At 53.5% G+C, this 10,591-nt stretch overlaps 1 non-coding gene across 1 annotated transcript; it reads left to right on the forward strand.

The window, feature by feature from the left end:
• The first annotated feature begins 2,301 nt into the window (after positions 1 to 2,301).
• Positions 2,302 to 2,410, forward strand: LOC140692483 (U6 spliceosomal RNA). The gene has a single exon (XR_012068054.1). It is a non-coding gene; the product is annotated as a U6 spliceosomal RNA (small nuclear RNA).
• Positions 2,411 to 10,591: the final 8,181 nt, after the last annotated feature.

Raw genomic sequence — 10,591 nt, forward strand, 5'->3', positions numbered from 1 at the left:
CAAAGCAGCTAAAGTTGTCGATTCTAACTGTTTGATTGGACCTTCCTCTGATCGTTCAAATTGACAATCATGTTTGACGCCTGAGTCTTTCCCCAGGAAGGGAGTCACGGGAGGATAAGCTCAGGAGAACGACCAGCCCCCTCCCACCCCCCCACCCCGAGTTCCTCCGTGGCGCTGGTGCCGCCGGGTGAGTCTGACCAGAGAAAGAAGGTCACGGGCTGATGACCTACTAGACCACCAGGAGGTCCCATGTTACCAGACACTCATCCAGATTTAGGAGGAAGTTTTATCAGAGACCCTTGTTGATCATGAGCACCTTTTATGCTCCCGCCTGTTGTGATTCCCTTTCATGCTCCAACCTGTTCGTCCACAGAAGCATGAAACCCCAACCCCAAGACGGGTTCACAGTTTGGAAGGCACTAGCCTGCTGTGAGTCCCCTTTGCCCAGCAAAGCAATCAAGCTGCCTCTTTTCTTCTAAACTCTAAGACCCTGTCTCTGGGTTATTTGGCTCCTCAGGGACGGGGTTGGGGAGGGCGATCTTTCGGCAACACCCGCACAAGTTTCCCTGAGTGGCAGGAACCAGCGTGGCCCTCAGGCCTCAGCCCCGCAGGCAGGCAGGCAGGCAGGCAGGCAGGCAGGCAGGCAGGCAGGCAGAGCTGGAGCGACCGTTGGTCCCGCCCCCGCCCGCGCACCCCCCCCGCCCCCCCGCCGCTGCTTCCGCCGCCGCCGCCGCCGCCGCCGCCGCCACTGCCGCCGCCGCCCAGGCCTCCTCCACCGATCGGTCCCAAATCGGGTCCTAAATCGACTGGACTGTCTCCTGGAAGCGGGGGCGGGGACGTCAGGAGGATCCATTCGGCAGGGCCTCGTTCAATCGCTTCATTCAAATGCAGAAAGCTCTGTGCTCAGGTCAGAGCCTTTGACTTGGCCTCCGGCTCCTCTCCGTTGAACGGCTTTTGTTTTTTGGTTTCAATTTCCCCACCCTTAGGCCACCCCGTCCCAACTGCACGGAGGGAGGCGGGAGGGAGGGGGAGAATCTCGCCTGGTCTCAGGCCAAAGGAGTCCCCTCCTTTTCCTAACCTGGGTAAACCCCACTAAACCGTTTGAGAATCATGGAAGGGCATGGAAGCAGACCTCTGACTTGATAGATTCCTCTGGGATGGGAGACTTTAAAAAAAAAAAAAATTCTTTTTCCCCTGCTTCCAGGGAGGCAGAAAGGAGGGACAGAGTGTTCCTCTTGCCTCGGGCAGTTCTTTCTTTGTTTGTTTCTTTCTTTTGTTAAATCATGCTTTTTTTTTTTTTTCCTTCCTTTTTTTCCTTCCAGTTTTATTGAGACAGAGTTGACATACAGCAGTGTATACTTTGGGGGGCGGGCGGGGAGAGGAATTCGATTTTATGCATTTATTTTTGACCGGAGGTACTGGGGATTTAACCCAAGACCTTGTGCTTGCTTGCTAAGCACACACTCTACCACTGACCTATACCCTCCCCCTTGGCCACTTGTGAAGTCCCTTTCATTCAGCATAATCCATCGGGCACATTTTGGGGCAGCCTACTCTGGACCCCAACATTTCCCTATTCTGTAACTTCCCTGGAAGTTTTACACATTAAAAGCTGGGCTGTTGACTGTGCGTGTGCGTGTGCGTCCGTGCGTGCGTGCGTGCGGTCTGGGGGCAGGAGGGAGGGAATGGTTTCCTAGGGGGCCTGCGTTTCATGGACCCAGTTTCTTAGTTCTGAGAACAGGTCTGTTCAAGGAAACTGTTGCCGTTGTAGTATCTCGTCTCAGGAGGCGGTGGTGTCGATGGGCTTCTGAAGCTAGGCCTAGGGAGCAAGCAGTCAGGTATCGCCTAAGAGGCACTTGTGTGGACAACCAAAGTACAGCACAAAGGTGAATCGTCGGAGCAGATGAGAAACCAGATTCAGGGCCGGGAGTAGGGGGTCAGTCTGGTAGGAGATTTCCACACATCGGGGTCATCGAAACGGCTCGAGCAGTTTGAAATGCCTCTGATGATGTCCTGGGGTGTTCGGCTCAACTCTCTGAGCGGCTCCCCCGAAAACAGGCCCGAGGATGGTTTCCACAGGAGCTGTTGTGGCCATTTCTCTGACGTTTACCTCCCGTTGTCCAGCTTCAGTCTGCAGGGCTTCAGGAGACGGAGCGTTTTCGTACTCAATGATGCCAAGGCAAAAGGGTGAGAGAAAATGGGAAACATTCGTGGAGAGGGTCCTAGGCAGATAGTGGAGGCAACTAGAAGACCTTCAGTCTCCGGGCTGGCTTTCAGGTTGAGACAAAAACCCTAAGGAAAGCGCTTGCTGCCACAGCACATAGACTAACATGGGAACCATCCAGAGAAGATCAGCACGGCCCCTGAACGTGGACGACACACGCCCATGCGTGAAGCGTTCCATAGTTTTAGTGAAGTCAGTCACCCAGGGAAAGACAGATATCCTATGCCATCACTTCTAGGTGGGATCTGAAAGTAAGTCAAGACACCCATCCATACATAAATAACTCCATTTTAAAAAGACTCCAAGGAACCTATTTACAAAACAGAAACAGACTGGACTCGCAGACATGGAAAAGAAACCGATGGTTAACACAGGGGACAGGGTAGGGTGGAGGAACGGGGTAAGGCGGAGGGATAAATCAGGAGTTTGGGATTAGCAGATATAAACCACCCTATACAAACTAGGTACACAAGTAGGTCCTACTGTCTAGCACAGGGAACTATGTTCAATAGCTTGTAATAACCTATCCTGAAAAAGTATACGTGTGTGTGTGTGTGTGTGTGTGTGTGTGTGTGTGTGTGTGTGTGAATAAGTGAATCACTATGCCGTACGTCATAAATGAACACAACATTGTAAGTCAACTATACTTCCATTGACAGAGAGTTCCTACAATAAGCAGGCAGACAGACCGACAGACCGTCAGACAGACAGACAGGCAGGCAGACAGACAGACAGACAGACAGACAGACAGACACACACACACACACACACACACACACACACACACACACTGTCTGTCTGTCTGTCTGTCTGTCTGTCTGTCTGTCTGTCTCTCTCTCTCTCTCTCTCTCTCTCTGTCTGTCTGTCTATCTGTCTGTCTCTCTTCTAAGGGTGGAGAAGAGTTTGCTGAGCTATTTCGGGGGCCCTCTCATCCTAGTTCCTATCTCCAAGTTGGTTCAAAGTCCAAAAGGCCGTCAAGCACTTAGTGAGATAGGTCCCTCGAAGAATACCTCCCACATCACGATGACAGACTTCTTAGGCCAGCCGAGAAGGTCCTTCAGTTCTGTGCCCATCTTGGCTCTAAGTTGATGTCAGTCCTCCAGGATCCAAGAAAGCCACGTTGGAAAACAAGTGGTGATTTTGATGGGACAGAAGATCAGTCATTTGGGGGGCGAAGGGTGGGGTAGGGAGAGATACCAGCCTGTCTGTCTGTTTTCATCCAGTGTGGGAGCCTTCCCAAAGAGATAACTCGAGAAGAGAGAAATGGGGAGTTGACAAAGAACACGTGCGGTGGCGTGCCCTCCCCCCACCCCAGGAGAAGGCCAAGCCAGAAGTCCCTCCGGATGGCGGGCTCTGGACTCCGGCTTCCAGGGGAAGCGATATTTTTTTTCCTCCCCATTTCAGGCCCGGAAGAAGAGGGAGAGGCAGAGTGTCCTTCTCGGGCATCCGTTGTTTCTGAAGCACGCTTGTTGCCGAAAGATCGGCCCCCGTCCCCGATGAGCCCAAGAATCCAGAGACAAGGTCTTGGAGCTTAGAAGAAAAGAGGTCATTTTATCGCTCTGCCGGGCAAAGGGGATTCACAGCAGGCTAGCGTCTTCAAAACTGTGTACCCACCTTGGGGGTGGAGTGGGTGGGGTGGTTCTAGAGCCATAGCTCAAACAATGAAGCATCGATCACCATCCACAGAATCGTTTTCTCATCAGAAGACTCAGCATGGTGTCACGATGCCTCCCAGGTGACCCATTCTATAGAGGCTGGCGGTTAGATCTCATTATCTCATAAGCACTCAAGGTGTGGCCTTCTTGGTCACTCAGGCTATTTTGTCAGGTCAGTAGTCCCGTGACCGACCTTCTCCTCGGAGAAGGACTCAGAGACCCAGCACGATGATGACTTGCAATGACTGAAATACAGTAGAAACAGTAAGATCGATAGCTTCCAGTTTCAACAACGGGCCTGGAACCGTGAGCAGCAACCGGTCAGTCAGAAGAGTCGACCGTTTTAAGGGCGAGCATAAGAAACCGAATGACACCCCCCCCCAAGCAAATGAATGAATGAATGAATGACCTAATGATCCTCCCCTCCTCTCCCCCCCCCCCCCCGCCCAAAAACGAAGCAATCCGTTAGCCTAATTCCGGCCATTTTATTCATCCTCCTTCACCCTGAAGCCCCAGTCAGCCACGTGCCACAGTGGTCTGTTTTCCGGTTTCCTCCACCACCCCAACCCCCACCAACGACCACCCCGCCAACATCCCCCCATGCCCAACCACCGCCCCAAGCGCGGGACTGGACGGGGGTGCTGGGGGCTGAGGGGGCGGCGATGGCGGCTTGAGGTGAGGGTGGGGAGTGTTCCGCCCAGATCGTATAGGAAGCTCAAACACAGCTGCAGTACGAGACGAGATGGTAGATTTCTGTGAGTCCTCCCTCCTCTTAAAATCCTTCCTAAGGAGGAGACAGACAGAAAGAGAAACATCACCCTCACTCCCAACGCCTCCTGTGCCCTCGTTGCACCCCAAAACAACAACAAGAAAAACAAAAACAAACACAACCACAAATAACTCGCTATCCCTGGGGAAGAAGGTTTCGATGGCATGGGGATATCATTCTAAACTTCATTCCCTCTTCATCACATTTCATGGAAACCGATTGCAATCTATGAGGCCCTGTGAAGGTAGGGGTTGGGGGGGTAGGGAGGAGGGAGGGAAGGGAAGGGGGGAGAGAGGGGGAGAGAGAGAGAGAGAGAGAGAGAGAGAGAGAGAGAGAGAGAGAGAGAGAGAGAGCAGAGGAGAGGAGGGATAAAAGGGGAGAGGACAGGAAAGGAGAGGAGGGAAAAGAGGGGAGGGAAGGGGAAGCGAGAGGAGGCGAGGGGAGAGGAGAGGAGTGGAGGGGAGGGGAGAAGAGAGGAGCGGAGGGGTGAGGGGGGAAGGGAGGGGAGAACAGGGAAGAGGAGAGGAGGGGAGAGGAGAGGAAAGAGAGACAAGGGAGACAGACAGAAAGGCACACACACACACACACACACACACACACACACACACACACACACACACACAGAATAGCGAAATGGAGAGAGAGGCAGAGAGAGACAGACAGACAGACAGACACGGATCTAGGTCAGGGAGACTACACATGGGTATTCTTCTGAGTGATTTTATGTGTTTTCTCAATCGCCACCTATGGAGATAAAAGTCGCTCCCATAAGATGAAGGGAGTCCTTCTGCCACCGCCCCCGTCCCCGCCCTCCAGCACCGCTTGTGTTTGTCAGGGATTCCAAGCCAAAGCACGTGGAGGAGTGGGAGAGCTTCCTGGCGGCCCAAGGGGGAGGAAAGTCCGGCAGCATGAGAGAGGTAGTTGGCACGGGGAAGCTGGAGGCAGGCTGACGAGAAGATGGGTGAGGGGGCAGGGAGGAGGGTTTCCCAAGTTGGAGAGCCAAGACGAGGGAGGGGAGCCGTCGGTGGTCGCGTTCTGACCCCGACCCCGACCCAGACTGGAGCGGATCCCTGAAAGGAGGCGGTTCGGGCTCTCCTGCCGAGAACGCCCCTCTCTTCCTCTTTGTGCAGAAACACCTTCCGCGGACCGAGAAAGTCCATCCCGAGACCCTCGTCGGAAGAGTCCTTTCCAGACCCATCACGATCCTCCTGGGCCAAGGGGTCCAGGGGATGGGGCGGGGCCTCCATTCGATCCGTCTTCCGTCCGTCCATCCATCCGCAAGATCTTGAATATCCATGTAGGATTCCGGATGGTAGCAGTTTTCCAGGATCCTCCAGATCCTTGTAAGACCTCTCCTGGCAGATTCGACCCCTAGGTCGTACCGCGCAGCACAGGGCACTAGATTCAGTCCCTCGGGACGAGGGTTCCTGAAAAAGACCAGGAAAAAGAAGAACACAATCACTATGGTGTGCACCAGCCAGAAACCAGCACAACCTCGTCACTCTAACAGACTTGCCAAAGGCGGGGTGGGGAGAGAAAGTCATAGGATGGCTACCATCCCTCCCACCCCCACCCCACACGCCAAGCCCCCCAGCCCATCGTCATCCCTGCTCCCCCTCCTCCTCCCCCTCCCCTCCATCGACGCCCGCCTCCCGCTTGTACCCCACTCCTCCGAACCCAGCACCACCCACCTCGGCCTGGACGTGCTCGGCTCGGCTCGGCTCGGCTCGGCCCGGCCCGGCCCGGCCCGGCCCGGCCGTCCGGCCGACTTCTTCGCAGTGTCTAAAATAGCGCCCGGCCGACAGGCAGGTGGCACACGGCACCCGGCAGGGGAGCGAGCGGGACGGTTCGGGATCTCTGGGCGGCGGGGACACGCGGCCGGACAACCAGGAGCACGGACGGCCTGGCGTGCGTTTCTCCGCTCGGGGGGCCTCGACCAGGGACTGTGGTACGGGGAACGGGGACACACACACACACACACACACACACACACACACACACACCCACCCCTTCACCCCCACCCCCACCTCCACCTCTGACAGCTTTCATTTGTTTTCGGCCGACCGTCCCTCGATGAGGTACAAGTGCCGGGGCTGGGGCTGGGGCTGGGGCTGGGGGGGGTGGAGTTCCTCCCTCCACAACGACCCCACACGGGCTCTGTTCCAGTCACCCGAGTCCTCTTCCAAGTGAGACCACAGGCCTCCATCACCCGGCGTGAGCACTCGGGGGAAAAAGTCACCATCCTCATCGCTCCGCTCCACCTCTACACGTGAAGAACAGTTCCCAGCCCACGCCACTCAACCCCACCCCACGCCCCGATGCCACCCACCGCAGTGGAGAGAAACGAGACGAATCCACAGACGTCCATCCATCCGATGAAGAAACGGACGGCCCCATTCCAAGGAAGCATAGATATCTAGTCAGGAGATTCATCGAGTACTATGGAGGCGGTGGGAAAGGGGGGGGGGTGTTGCGGTGGGGAGGGCCTAGAGATCCAGCAGTACAGCCCGTGCTTAGCATGCAAAAAATAAAGGCCCAGGGTTCAATCCCCAGCACCTACTCTTCAAAAATAACCCGCGGAGAAGCAAGACGGCGGAGTAGAAGGACACTCGTAGCTCACCCTCTCCCACAAATACACCAAAACTCACATCGACGGACCCACTTGGCCAATCAGAGCACCTGCGGAACTCCGACAGAACACCGCCCTCTTCGAAAGACAAAGACGCCCAAAATCTGGTAGGAGAAAAGGAGAAAAGAAAGAGTAAAAAGCAAAACAGTGCGGGAGGGACCGGTCCCGCGGGGAGGGAGCGGCAGAGGAGGAATAGGGCTCGTTCGCCAAAACTGCCCCTCTCCAACGGAGAGGCCGACGGGACGGAGGGGGCGCCCCCGAGCCTCAGATCTACCCAGAGCACCCCTTGACCGACCGATCCAAGTGAAACGGGCACAGAGGGTCCCCGCGACACCCAGCCCGAGTCGCAGGCCGGCAGCCAGGGGCCGGGACAGGCCGCACGAGCCGGGCGGAGGACCGGGGCGGCGGCCGGGAGGGGATACAGAGCAGAACAACCCGCCCCCCCCATACATGACGGGAAAAGAAAGGCAAAGCAACACGGCCGGTGTGCCCTGGGGGGAGGGGCGCCGTAGCCTCCGTCTCCTCAGATCCGCGGCGCCATCACCGGCGCTTCTCGCGAGAAGAGAGGCGGGACGCAGCCACAGCCGCCATAGCCTCTGGCGTGCAGCATGCGGGCGGGGGCGGGGCCGAGACTCGAATCCGCACCCGGGGGCTCCGCAGCCTTCTAGGCAGGACTGAGATTCGTTTACAGCCCGAGGCAGATAGGATATTTCTGCCCCGGTACCTCAGAGAACTCGCGCCACCATGACTAAGAAGGAGCCGAGTTTTGGGACGCAGCTAGGGGCGGGGCGGTTCCACGGTCTTCCCCGAGCCCACCTACGGAGAGGAGCGCCGCCGACCCGAGTCGGAGCACACAGCCGCACGGAGCAGCGGAACGACCGGGGCCGGGAGAGGGCGGGCGGCCAGCCAGCCAGCCACCCTCCTTCCCGGGAGGAACGCAGCATCCGACCGCGGTGCCGGGAACACGTCCCCCCCCCCCTTTTTTTTTTTCCTTTTCCTTTCTCTTTTTTAATCTCTCTTCTATCGGTTTTACCTTCTGTTACCTTTTTAACCTTGACTTTTGAACAGTCGTCTACGTTGACGGTTTTAATCCCTTTTAAATGTTTCCTTGAAAATCTTTTTATTATTATTATTTTTAAACATCCACCCCCTTTCCTTTTTCTCTTCTCTTGGTTTAGATCTCCTGTTATTGATTATTTACAGGTTTCAGATATCGTTTCTCGATCTTTTTTCTCCTTTTTATTAAGGTTATTAAAAGACGTCTCAACTCGATCACTCTTCTGCTTCCACTTACTCTTCTATTATTGATTACACAGTGTCTTCAAACCTTTTCTTTCTCCCTCCTTTTCAAATCCTGTGTTTTATCTCTTGTTAAAGTCTGTTCTATTTCCGATTACCTTTTAAAAATTTACTTTTGAAACAATTGTGTTTTATTTTCTGATCTTTTCTATTTTTTAAAGGCTTTTAGAAGACGTCTCACCTCGATCGCTCTTCTGCTTCCACTTGCTCTTCTATTATTGCTTGTACACTGTTTTCAAACCTTTTTTTCCTCCATTCTTTTAAAATCCGGCTCCCCCACCCCCCTCCCCCTCCCACCGTCTCTGTCTCTGTCTCTCTCTCTCCCCCTATCCCCCTCTCCGTCTCCCTCTATCTCCCTCTCCCTCTCCCTCTCCCTCCCTCTCTCTCTCTCTCTCTCTCTCTCTCTCTCTCTCTCTCTCTCTCTCTCTCCCCCCCCTCTCCCTCTCCCTCTCCCTCTCCCCCCCTTTTAAAGTTTTATTCCTGTATAGGCTTTAGATAAATACCTAAACTCCTTAAGGACCACAATAGATAACTGATACTCCTTAAGCCACAGTGCCAGAGAGATAGGAGCAGCATGAGGAAGCAGAGGAACCACTCCCAATGAAAAGAGCCAGAGAAATTCCCTGAAAGCACGATCCACAAAATAGACACGGATGGCCTGCTAGATCAAGATTTCAAAAAAGGAGAGATCCAAGTACCGAAGGAACTCCAAGTGATAGTGTTTAGATGTATACTGTACGTCAAAAACGAAATCGAAGCTCTAAAGAAGAGTCAAGGAGAACTGGTCAGCTCACTGGCTGACATGAGAAGTGGTCTAAAGGCTGTCCAAAGGAGGCTAGATCACACCGAGGAGCGAATAAGTGGCCCAGAAGACAGGACAACAGAAAGAACCCAATCAGAACAGCTGAGAGAAAAACAAATAAAGAACAACGAAAACAATCTCAGGGACCTACGGGACCATCGAAAGCGTGCCCATCTACGCACAATAGGGGTTCCAGAAGGGGAAGGAAGAAGCAAGGGGGTCGAAAAGGTATTTGAAGAAAGCATGACTGAAAATTTCCCAGCCCTAAAGAAGGAATCCGATATCCAAGTCCAGGAGGCTCAGAGGGTGCCAAACAGGGAGAACTCAAACAGACCCACACCGAGACCTATCCTAATCCAGATGGTCAGAGTCAAGGAGAAAGCAATGATCCTAAATGCCTTTAGGCAAGAGAAAAACAAAGAGTGAGTTCCAAGGGAACCCCCATAAGGCTCTCAGCGGATTTCTCTCCACAAACACGTCAGGCCAGAAGGGAGTGGCAAGATCTATTGAAATTCCTGAATGAAACACAAAACAAAACAAAACAAAACAATGCAGCCTAGGATACTCTATCCAGCAAAGCTATCCTTTAGAATAGAAGGAGAGGTAAAGAACTTCACAGACAAGCAAAAACTAAAAGAGTTTTGCAACACTCAACCCATGCGAAAAGAAACATCCACAGGTCTACTCTAAATAGAGAAGAAGCAGGACGGTACAAACATGAGACACTCATCCCCGGAAAGGTGATCACTCCCGTTCATTCCAAACAGAATAAACACAAAATTGTAAAAGAAGACATCTAAACCATCAGGAGTGACAGAGGGAAGCAAGAAAATATAGAGACTTTTATTTTTCCCCCTTCTCCTTCCTTTCTTTCTCTTTGAAACGTTTTGTTCTCGGTAGGATGGGCTTGAGATTCTATTACTATCTGTTTCGTACAAACAGTTATAGTCCTAGGTGAACAGATTTCCAAAAGAAAAACGAACGAACGAACGAACGAACGAACGAACGAACGAACTAACTAACAAAACAGAAACAGACCGACAGATTACAAACTTGAGGTTGTCAGGGGTAAGGGCGGTGGGACGGGACTGGGATCTCCACATGTAGAATAGATAAACACGATGGTACCGTGGAACACGGGGAAGAAAAGTTTAAAAAAAAAAATCAAATAAGCCAAATGACGCCTACCCGCCCGAAGAAAGAAAAGTCCATA

The sequence above is a fragment of the Vicugna pacos genome, unplaced genomic scaffold (assembly GCF_048564905.1).
Source record: "Vicugna pacos unplaced genomic scaffold, VicPac4 scaffold_5, whole genome shotgun sequence".
Taxonomy (NCBI): Eukaryota; Metazoa; Chordata; class Mammalia; order Artiodactyla; family Camelidae; genus Vicugna; species Vicugna pacos.